Source organism: Ochlerotatus camptorhynchus, unplaced genomic scaffold (genome assembly GCF_037179485.1).
Source record: "Ochlerotatus camptorhynchus isolate MF236.1 unplaced genomic scaffold, CSIRO-AGI_Acam_v1.1 ptg000330l, whole genome shotgun sequence".
Classification (NCBI taxonomy): domain Eukaryota; kingdom Metazoa; phylum Arthropoda; class Insecta; order Diptera; family Culicidae; genus Ochlerotatus; species Ochlerotatus camptorhynchus.
Genome location: NW_027040818.1, coordinates 2,053,094 through 2,065,119, shown reverse-complemented (window position 1 = coordinate 2,065,119; position 12,026 = coordinate 2,053,094).

The window sequence follows — 12,026 nt, the reverse complement described above, 5'->3', positions numbered from 1 at the left end:
ATACACATTGAATAAATGCTGTATAACAGTGTACAATGCTGAATAAAACAAGATGTCGAATTATGTGCTGAAAAAAGCTCATTGAGATCGATAGATGCGCCTTTATTCCGCCGTTTGCTCTGATATGATTAATTAACTTATTAAAAGCTTTATAAACGTTGACTGTCTTCCTTATTCAGAACCAGAAGGTTGATCTAATAACAAACTGAATAAGTGTAATTTGCACATACATTGTCGCTTTAATTCGACTGTTTTCAATTGATTGAATAAAATGCTTTATCAAACGTCTTATAAATGTTTTCTAGCTCCATTATTAGATTTCTTTGCATTGTTTTACAATATTGCTGTATAAAGGTGAATACACTCAGCAAAATAGCTCTTATACCACTATGCGTCCATGTTTTAGTTGAATGCTTTGTAAATGCTTTATAAACGACGTATTAGATTCATTATTCCACATCACTGCCCAAAAACAATTCAGAGTCACAAATAAGCATATAGATTGAATAAATGCTTTATAACAGTGTGCAATGCTGAATAAAACGGGTTGTCAAATTATGTGCTCAGAAAACCTCATTGAGATCGATGATGCGCCTTTATTTCGCTGATTGCTCTGATTTGATTGATATACTTATTAAAATCTATACAAACGATGACTGTCTTCCTGATTCAACACCAGAAGTTTGATCTAATAACATACTGAATAAGTGTAATTTGCACATACATTGATGCTTTAATCCGACTGTTTCAATTGATTTAATAACATGCTTTATTATACGTCTAATAATTGTTTTCTAGCTCCATTACTAGATTCCATTGCATTGCTTAACAATATTGCTGAATAAAGGTGAATACAGTCAGCATAATAGCTCTTATTCCACTATGCGTCCATGTTTTAATTGCATGCTTTATAAATGCTTTACAAACGGCGTATTTATTCATTATTCCACAACAGTGATTCAGGCTAACAACAAAACGAAATTGGTAGCATAGTGGTTACCGTTTCCGCTTTCCAAGTAGAAGGTCGCGAGTTCAATCCCAGCCTCAACCCTTTTTTTTTATTTATGTTCTACTCCTAATTAATTTAAATCGTAATCATAAATCGTATTACGGTATTACCAACAATCAATACGAAACTAACGATTTTAAATTGGCTCACCACTTTAGTAGCCTATTGGTCCCAAGCAAACGATTAACGTACCCTATTCTAGTTGAAATTCTATTACTACACTATGTTTGTTTTGATTCGCTATGAAAGTTTGACAGATAACATCAGGGGTGTGTGGATTCATGCAGAACAAGCAGGGGTGAGTGAAATAGCTTGGGACTGCTTGGGACCGTTGTTCTGGTACTGAGTGAGCCAAAAATAATAATGATTTTCTTCGGGACCCAGTGGTCTTAGAGTTACCTCTATGGTATTACTCACGACAACCAATTCATAGATCTATTGAAAATAATAGCATCCTTTCCATCGAAATTAGATAGATGGAGAGGTAACGTTGGTCTAATGTTAAACAACTATTAATGAATTAATCATTCTCACATCTCCTTGAATTAGCTAGAGCTACGGCTGGAAGTGCTGATAGGTTTTCAGATTCAAGCTTTTATTGCTTATTTAGCTGCTCATATGATGTATTCTAGGATAGCTCAGATGGCAAGGCAAGCGGCTGGTGATCGGAAGGTCATGGTTCGAATCCCATTTAACGACATGTGTGTATGTATGTATGTATGTAATAAATTCGACAGAAATAATGACACAGCAAAATCACTAACGGAAAACACCCTGCTCGTGCCGTTCTTATTTTCGGATTAATTATCCCGTAGTTGAATAATCGTTTAATAAATGTATAATGATGTAATAATTAAACATTATTTCACATGAGAATCAAGCGTCTATACACACCTTTATACCATCACTGTTTAAGGAAGTACAGATGCTCTAATAAACGCTGAATAATCAAAAATTTGATCGAATAAGCTCTGTTACAACTTTTGTAAGTCGAATAAAAGCTTCTCGACATACCTTATTCAACACCAAATATTTCGATGTTGTGGTTGAATAAATTCTCCAGATTTGTGTGAACAAAGCCTGAACAGAAGTTATTATTAAAAATAGTACAAGTATTATTAAGCATGAAGTGGAATAAAATCGTCAAGAAGTCGTTTCTTCAATAGGCAATTGTTTGTTGGGTTGTTATTGGAGAACAATTTTCAACATCACACGCCGAAAGCTCTGCTACTGCTGCTACTAATTTCAACGACCGAACACCACCACTCAGTGGTGTGGTCGTTGGGAGCGTGTGGTTCTGAGTATGGCGATGAGTGTGCAAAATATTACGCAATTCCATCCTCCCTATTCGCACGCGCCCGAGGATCGGAGGCGAATGCCATTTCGACTTGTTTCGTCTACTTACTACTCTCTGACGACTGTGCTGAGGAAGCAGCATATGCATGTAGGTAATTGGTGGATTTGTTAAGTAATTCGACGCTTTTGGACAATGCTGGACATTTACCAGTTTTTCAATAGTTCCTTGTTAAAAAATCAACATTCGAAAGCATTGCTATCGATGCGTAGCCATTTTCTGATCGATTGGTGATAAAATGATTGAAATTGGACCAGGGGCAGCTCAGTTAATAACGTTCGAAATCTTTCTTAATTTGTTAGGGGAAATGACGGCTTCGGCATGCCAGACTATTTTCGGCAACCCAAATTGAAACACTATTTTCACTGGATTTTCTTACGAAAACACTTCGCTGAATGCATGCAAACGATTCTTTATGCTTTCAGCTTCAATTTGACTATATTTTACCACTGAGAAAAAGCAATCTAGCAAGGTTTTCTTGAAATGAAACACACGCACTACAAATTGTAGCTGATTTCGAGTTGCCGATAATAGAACAGCAGATTTACATGCAGTTTAAATGGAACGGTTGCCGAAGAAAAACTGGTTGCCGACAATACTCGCTCTCACTAGAGAAGATTGGAGCTTTGTAAAAGCGTTTCAAAACAGTTTTTGACAATTCTTTCGACTGAAATTGTTAGAGCAGCTGGCAGCAAAAGATTGTAAACAAACCAATACTGCATATGTGTGTGTTTCTTAGAGAAAAAGGCTATAGGAAGAAGGTTGCTGCTTAGGTTGCCGAGAATACGTAAATTCCCCTACATGTTCCATTTTCGGTTTTTACATATAGAAATCAAAGACGTAGTCCTACGTCAAAAAACTGGAAATGAGAAATCGGCGTGAAAAGATTTTACAAGTTTTCTCATTTTACACTTATTTTGGAGGGATAATTTTGAAAATAAACGTGCTAGAATGTATCTATGGTTAGTAAAAAATAATGGATACAATATCGTGAAGTTTATATTTTATAACCAAAATCTGAGTGGGACTGACTTGCGAATACATTTAAAGTCAATGAAAAAAATAACCGCAAGTCAGTCACAACACCATGACGATGCTGTATTAGTTTAGCATAGTATTGGAAAATACAAAGATATCATGGTCCCATAGAACGGTATTTAATGTTTTTGGAATCGTTCCGCTGGTTCCGGAGGGTTGGCCGGAACATATTCTGTCTATTTTCAAATACGTGCCAAACCCACCTTGCTATAAATCAATTTACATGAGAATTCTAAAATAAGATCCATAAAAGCCATGGTGAGTAACCAGTACCATGTTGGCCACACCCGGACATCTCCGCGGAAGTGGTAAAACCCTTTTAAATCAAAATCCATCATGCGCCACATGTGATAAGGAATTCGAAGACAGAATCATTGGCAGTCATATTGAGGGTCGTAAGAACTATATTGGCCACAGCCGGACAAGTTACTGATACCCTAGGGGACAGAATCTGTTTTGCGTCAAATCTAATGATGCGATATGCTGTCTAGCATTCTTAATTTTATAGAAGCAAGCCTAAAAACATAGCTGAGACGTTATTTTATAGTTTATGTAATGAAATCATATGTTTTTTTTCCCTATTGGGACTGACTAGCGGTTACTTTTCGCTGTGGGACAACTTGACTTGGTATTGTTTTTATTTTTCTTGAACAAACCACCTTCAAAAAACATAGAAAGATAAACTGAATGAATAATAAACTATTTGAAACTAGAACAGAAAAACACCTCACGCAATGCTTAGTTGCAGTTCCATTATTCGAGCACTAATTGCACCATATTTGCAACTGCTCGACTATTCTGTTTTATTTCTGAGCGGGTTTGAAACACGAATTGAACTCTATCTTCTATTCTGATAGATGGCAGATGACCAGGGGACAACGAGGTGCCGAAATGAAATCTCATTAGGCCGTTCACAAAGCTGAGTTTCAAAATTGTTTTAAACTACTCGTCAATTCTATAATTTGAAACTGTCAAAAATAAAACTGCAACACGATCAGCGCAACGCACAGTTCTAAAACATGTTTGTAATCATCAAGTTCCATAAACTTTACTGTGCTCTATGAAGTTCTCCGTTTTTTATTTGTGGAGCTCTTCGAAACATCTTCAACACATCCAAAGAAATTTGAAACAGAGTTCCATTCGTGTTTCAAACTCGCTCAGAAATAAAACAGAATAGTCGAGCAGTTGCAAATCTGGTGCAAAATAGTGCTCGAATAATGAAACTGCAACTCAGCATTGCGAGAGGTGCGTTTCTGTTCTAGTTTCAAATTGAAACAGTTCTTATAAAATACAACAGCATTGCGAACGGCCTTATGGTATGGTTCAGCCTCGACAAATAAATTCTCTCAGGAAACCAGATGACTCCTAATTTTTCAAAGATATTCAGATGATCGTAGATCTCCAAAAACTTCTCTGGATATTTTTTCAATGCTTCTGGTTGATCAATTATCCTGAAAATCTTCTGATGTTCAATAATTAAAATCACGTCTCTCAAATATTCTCTTATGATACCAGGTGGCTCAGACAGTATTCCAAAGACCATCAGGTGATCAAAGATCTTTAATAAATCGTCAGGATATTTTTTCAAACCATCAGGTTAAATAGGTAACAATTCAAATTGTGTCTCTCAGAGATTCTCTTATGATCAGATGATCAGATACCTCCAAAAATTTCTTTGGATATTTTTTTTTTTCAATACTACAGTATGATCAACTATTCTTCGTGTCTCAGAAATTATTGCAAAAATCATCAGATGCTCATAGGTCTCCAAACACATCTGTGAATATTTTTCCAGTGCTTCCCGGGTCAGTGCCCACTAGACTGATGCAAAATTTGAAATTTCCGCTCCACAGTGCTCAAACGGTTCCAAATTGGGCCCTGATTAGCCGTCCAAAATTTAAACTCATTTAGTGAGAAACTGACTTGGCACAAACCATTAGAAGTTTATATGGGAATTACTATGAAGAAACCATAATTTCGGTTCATATCTATATCAAAATTCACCAGTTCACTCTACTTTAAAAAATGATAGCTGAGCTTGTTGAAAATTTTCTCAGCTACAACTTTGCTGAAGACCACTTTTCAAATGTAAGGAACGAATAAAGATTATTCATGATTCAAGCCACTGATGTATGCTATGATTATGCTCAATCAACTGTTCAGCAGGCAACATTGGTGATTATGGCGCGTCCCGACCAACCATTTCGTTAAATTTCTTTAATTTTCGATGTATCGATCTTCAAAGACATTCATATGAAAAATCGATAGCGATCGTCACCATTTAATAAATTAATGTAAAGGTAGTCCGCATCGTGCTCTCTTGCCGTGCGGATCTGTTTGCTTTTTGCTTAAGGAAGTATTACTACTACCTAAAGCTACAACAAATTTAAACAGCACTTTCCAGTGCTCAACCTGTAAAATTTTTCTACCTTGTTCAACTCCTCTTATTCCTCTTCGATCCTTGTTTGGACCCTATACCCGAGGTAATCCTTCTTGGATATCGATTTGGAAAATTCCTCTTCGATCCTTCAGATTCTTATAGTAATCTGCTTGGAAGTCGATTTGGATAAAAATTTACTGCCGCCATGGCGCCTAAACGCAAAAGAAAGGGGCAAACTCTTGACCCCCCTTCTGAAGAAATTAATTTGAGTAATCAATTTGATTTGCTCACGGATGATGAGAATGATCCATCATCCAAGAAAAATTCTAGTAAACTTTCCCGGCTTAATGCCAAAAAGGAAAATATTCCCCCTATTGTGATAACCACTTCCGATTTCCATGCTCTTCGCATGGAACTTTTGAATTTCGTGAAAGTTAAGTTTTCACTACAAATTGGACGTCGGGGTGAATGCCGTGTATTGGCTGAAACCTTGGACGGATTTAAATGTCTTCTCAAGTATCTTACTGAGAAGAAGCACAACTTTTTTACTTACGACACTAAAACTGAACGTGTGTTCAAGGTTGTCATGAAAGGACTGCCCAGTGGTGAATCCCTGGATCAGATCAAAGATGAACTGGCAAAATTACTTGGAGTTGTGCCACTCCAAGTAATCAAAATGAAAATGAAATCCCGTCCTGACGATTCGCGCAACGGGATTTCTAATGATTTTTATTTAGTTCACTTCAAGTCTAGTGAACTAAACAACCTTAAGGCCTTAGAAAAAGCTAGCCTTATGCTCCATGTCCGAGTGAAGTGGAAACACTTCAGGAAGACTGGAGGAAATTTCCAAAACCTCACTCAGTGCCGTAAGTGCCAGGGATGGGGTCACGGAACTAAAAATTGCTACATTCCAGCTAAATGCATGAATTGTGGTGATTCCTCTCACGCAAAGGACGACTGTCCTGTGAAGGAAGATCCTAAGAAATTAAAATGTTCAAATTGTGGTGAAAACCACAAATCCAATTTTTGGGAATGTAAGACTTGCAAAGCGATCCTACAATCTCGTTCTAACCGACAGGTAGGAAATACTCCACGTTTTCGACCAGGTACAAATTCCTCTGATGTTAACAACGGTCAGCGAGAAACAAATTCTACATTCGTACCCGTAGGTACAAATATCACCCCTGCTTCAAATGTTTCATCTGTACCTACTCCCCTCGCTGCTAACAATGTTCAGCGAGTTAATGGAGCTACCTATGCTGCTATTGCAGCGGGTAGAAATCAAAATACTAACCAACGTTCTAACGGAAATTTTGACAATTTTGACTACTGCTCCTAAAATGGAATTTTTACAAAATTCATTAATTGACATGATTTCTGATATGCTTAAATCTAACTCCATGTTTGATGCTATTCAAACTGGAGTAAAATTTTCTAATAATATTGTCATGACTTTAAAATTCAGTAATGGATTTTAAAGCATTAAACATTTTAAATTGGAATGCTCGATCTCTTAAAGATAATGAAGAGGAGCTATTTAACTTTTTGAGAGTTCATAACGTGCATATTGCCGTTATAACTGAAACGTTCCTTAAACCTGGCCATAAGGTTAAGAAGGACTCAAATTATATGATTTATAGAAATGATCGTCTTGATGGACCCTGTGGTGGCGTTGCCATCATTGTTCATAGACGAATAAAACATAAAATTATTTCTTCATTTGAAACCAAAGTTTTTGAAACTTCTAGGGTGTACTGATTTCCTTGTAGGTTGGTATAGCTAATCCTCGGGTCTACATTTTTTTCTTTATTAAAGAGATTTTTAGCCATAGCCTAGTTCATCTCTTACCTTGGGTCTACAGCCGCTGTTGATGAGCTTCTTAACGACTGGCAATCAAACTCTAGTATATGGTGTTTTGAAATTTATGTACATCGTTTCAAGCATGAATTCAAAATTTATTTGTCATATCCATAACCAAAGTATCAAGTTCCCTCATTCGGTTCAAAATGCCGAGAATTCTAACACGCTTGCTATCGCTGATTCTTAAGAAATGGCCGAGAGCGTGTCGACGTAAACTTAAAGAACTATATAATGGCAAACATTTGTATCATCGTGGTCATCGATCAGTCTTCCATTAATTTTCCAGCAGATCATGCTTCTCTCGATGAAGAACCAAATTTGTCGATAACTAATATAAACATTGCCATCTGTCATCTAGTGTGTATCAAACTCTCTTTACCCAGCGATGCAAATCGATAACAAGGAGATTATAAATGTGCATCGTATTTCGTTTCAAACGAAATTCTCATACAAAAAAATATTTTTTTGTATGAGAATTTCGTTCGAAACGAAATACAGAATAGGGGTGTATAAATGTGCATCGATGGCAATCTTTATTGTTCTTTGCCAAAGTTCAACGTTACGATGGTATCAGTATTCAAATATTTTTAGATGAATATTTATAAAGAAAACTATAGTCCTTGTGACACATCGAAATTAGAAGAAATTTAGTATGGCATCTTTATAGATTACTATCATGCGACCGATAAAGAAATTATCTTACATGTAAGTATCGATCAATAAAGGTTTTTAAATATATTCATCGAAATCAAAGAAACTTGAAAGTAAAGAATTACCGACATTAATCTTTATTTTTGTATAAAGAACTATGAAGAAGTTTCACTAATGGTTGGTCGGGATATGTCACACTGCAGAATACAGTGTTGCCTACAATACAGTTGCTTAATCTTTCCATAAGATTATCAATCTCTTAAACAATTAATAACTATTTAATTTGACGTTTGGCTGAAAAACGATTTTCTGCAAAGTTGTAGATTATAAAAATTCCCATAAGAATAGCAATAGAATTTGTTGACAGTACAATATGTAAAAAAACGGTTAGAAGACAATGAACAAAAAGTTTTGTTTTCCCATAGTAATTTCCATATAAACTTCAAATGGTTTGTGCCATGTCAGTTTCTTATCAAATGAGTTTAAACTTTCGGAGGCAAATCAGGACCCGATTTGAAACCGTTTGAACACTGTGGAGCGAAAATTTCAAAATTTTGCATCAATCTAGTGCCCACTCTGTATATTTTGACAGCAGAATTAACCACATTATTCGAGCAGTTAAAATGACGTTTACTACCACTCGAACTTTGAAATAAAACATTATTTTGAGATCTTCTAGAACCTCGAGAAAAGTCGAGAGAAAAGTAGCCAACATTTGTGCGTTTTATAAAAAATAGGAACTAGTTGGTCCAGTTCTGTGAAATCGCTGGTAGAAAGTCACGTCAAAACTGCTTGACAAAGTGGTCAATTGTCCGGGACCACTTCTCGTGGTTTGAAGTCGTTACCTGACACTACGTTGTTGTAATCATTCTTGTTCTTATTCTTGAATCAGAATAACCTTCTCCGTTCGAGCTAAAATCACCGAAGCAAACAAACTTTGCACACGCACACATAAGTAGGGATCTTTTAAAACTGAGCGTTGCGCGAGGGGCACGACTCTATCTAAGATGCAAGAATTGTTTTGCTTTGCTGTTGTGAGATGCACTCGCGCTTAATAGATAGAAACACGATTGATTGTGATTTTGAAGATTTCCTGCAAAAAGATGGAGAACGAAGCGAGTACATGGGTTTAGATGCAAGAGATGAAAAAAGATTTTTCGTAGATTGATTCGCTATTGTGAGATTTTTCGACCATTTAAAATCGAGATTTAGATGTGTCGCACTCGGCGTTGCGCTGATCGTGTTGGAGTTATTTTCTATGTTCGAAAATCCCTGTGCTGTCCATCGACCAGTTTTCGAGAAGAACTTAGCCAAGGTTGCCAAAATTTAACTTCTTGTCGATCAGAAGTAACCACGTTCGGATAGCAGGGTTAATCGATAACTTTCCATCTGTCGAATTTTAACCAAAAGTTAAAATAATCCACCAAATGGTTCAAAGCCTTACGGGCATCTTTAGCGGTGGTCTGTTCTAGATCCAAATTTATGTGCACCTTCACACTGGTTGGTCTATTTTTAACCGCTCTATTGTAGCCATTTTGTATCTTGTTAGTACTCGTTTTTATCTAATTATACTTGACTCGGTGGATAATCTTAAAACTACGTGCATTCAAACCGCAATTTTTCAACAAAAGAACGATAATTGAAATCCAGAACGCTCCGAACAATAGAATCTCGTAACCGGTGAAAGGCCGGTCTAGTTTTCGTTACGAAATTTAGGAAACTTTTAATTTGAAATGGCATTAATTTTATTGGAACAATTTTTGTTTTTTTGTGTGAAGTGTATTATAATGCTTTGTTGATGTACTCTTGATGGCTGGGAATGCTTGTGAATATTTGAGGTGGGTTACTTATCCGTTGTGAAGCAATGAATCCTTTGGTAATAGAACACTTTGAGAAGCTGCGCGACCGAAATCCTCAAACAAGATTCATGAGTTTGTACCAGCCCAGTGGCAGGCGCGTAGGCATCATGTTATACCGTGACAGCGGGCCCAGAACAGCAAAATAAACGATTTGAGCCCGGGACATGCTGCTTACTGTCAAACGCTGGCCTTGCCACTGACCTGGTTTGTACTATGAGTCGAGCTATGAGTACATGACGCTGAAGGTTGGTCCTTCTTCATTAATCTCCAATCGTGATTGCTTTCAAGTCTTCTATAGTTCCTCTGTAAATTTTGATATGACCATGATGCAAGAAATCCATGGAATACCAGATCACCATTGTTCCTCAATTTTTGCAATCAAGTACCACCCTGTAACGATAAAAGTTTTTTCTTAGATGGCAACAGAACACCAACTGTACCAGACGTTGCCATTTGCGGCACTATTTTACTTAGAGCAACCGTACCAATGAGTAAATAAGGCACATTTATCAACCTCTACCATAACGCTATTTGCGTACCGGTGGTTGCTATTCAGGTTGGGAAAATACAGGGGGAACGACACTCACTTGGATGCATTTTTTCACTTTAATCATTACTTGGGATTTTCGGGGAAAACATAATTGATGGGATTTTTTTGAGTGTGTCGTCTTGACGAAAATAGAGCAAGGATAGAAAAAAATAAATTGGAATGGATCATGGGATGGAATGGATGTGAGCGGTGTAAAAAAAATCAGAGGGATACGAGTCTGAACGCGAAGAGGATAAGTCTGGAGTGCGTTTTGAATTGGTCGTATGTGATAAACGTAAACAAATTGACGTTTTAATGCTACCAGAAACTACTTAGCTTACTTTTCCTAAAATCAAAATTTGGACCCGTTCTGTTTAATTTTCTTATCAAAAAACATATCCATATGTATGTATAAATGATTGATTTGATCAAAATGATAGCTTAAAAAAGCTGTAGGTCATTAAATTTTCTTTGAGAATATGTCCAGCAACAAAATGTAAGTACTGGCTGTGTATGTGTAGACTAGACTAGACTAGACTAGACTAGTAGGTCATTAAATTTTCTTTGAGAATATGTCCAGCAACAAAATGTGTTTTCCATGATTGTTTTAAATAACAAATAATAATTTTGAATGATTTATTGTCAGATTTGGTGGCTGTCAGACTTGCCCGTTTCTATATAGGTGCAGCGGAAGAAAAACAAGTGTTTAAGTAAATACTCTCCGTAAAGTAAGAAGGTACGGCTGGTGGCGATGGATCACTAGGTTCCGGTTAATATTCCAGCTCTCTTTGGACGGGAATTCGATTCGCTAAATTCACGCACAGAAATTCCATCAGCCAGCGGGTGGCTTCCTTCCCCCATATCATGACCAACCCCAGCCAAGAGTACAACTTGGGCCGAGTAGAAAAAATGAATTCTTATTCCACCTGTTCGATGAAGGCGGTTCCATTGTCCGGGGAGGCTTTTCCCGGGGCTAGGATCAAGGTTGCAAAGACTCATTTCAGCTAAAACAATGTTTTTCTAAATTATGAAATAATTAGATGCCATGATCGAATTTTGAATTGGTAGGATACAAGAAGAGGTTGCAAAGAATGTGTTTGACATATTAAACCTGTTTATTTCAATTCATGAGAGTCACAATCAGCGATTTTTCACAAACTCACTCACTCACTCACTCACTCACTCAGCGATCAGCAAATCGCTGATTGTGACTCATAGAAAGCAAAATTTACAGGTTTTATGTTTCCAACGCATACTTTGTAACCTCTTCTTGTAAGTTACAAGTAAAACATGCCATCATACCATCTTTCGGTTTTATTATTCCGAAAAACATTATTTTAGCTGAA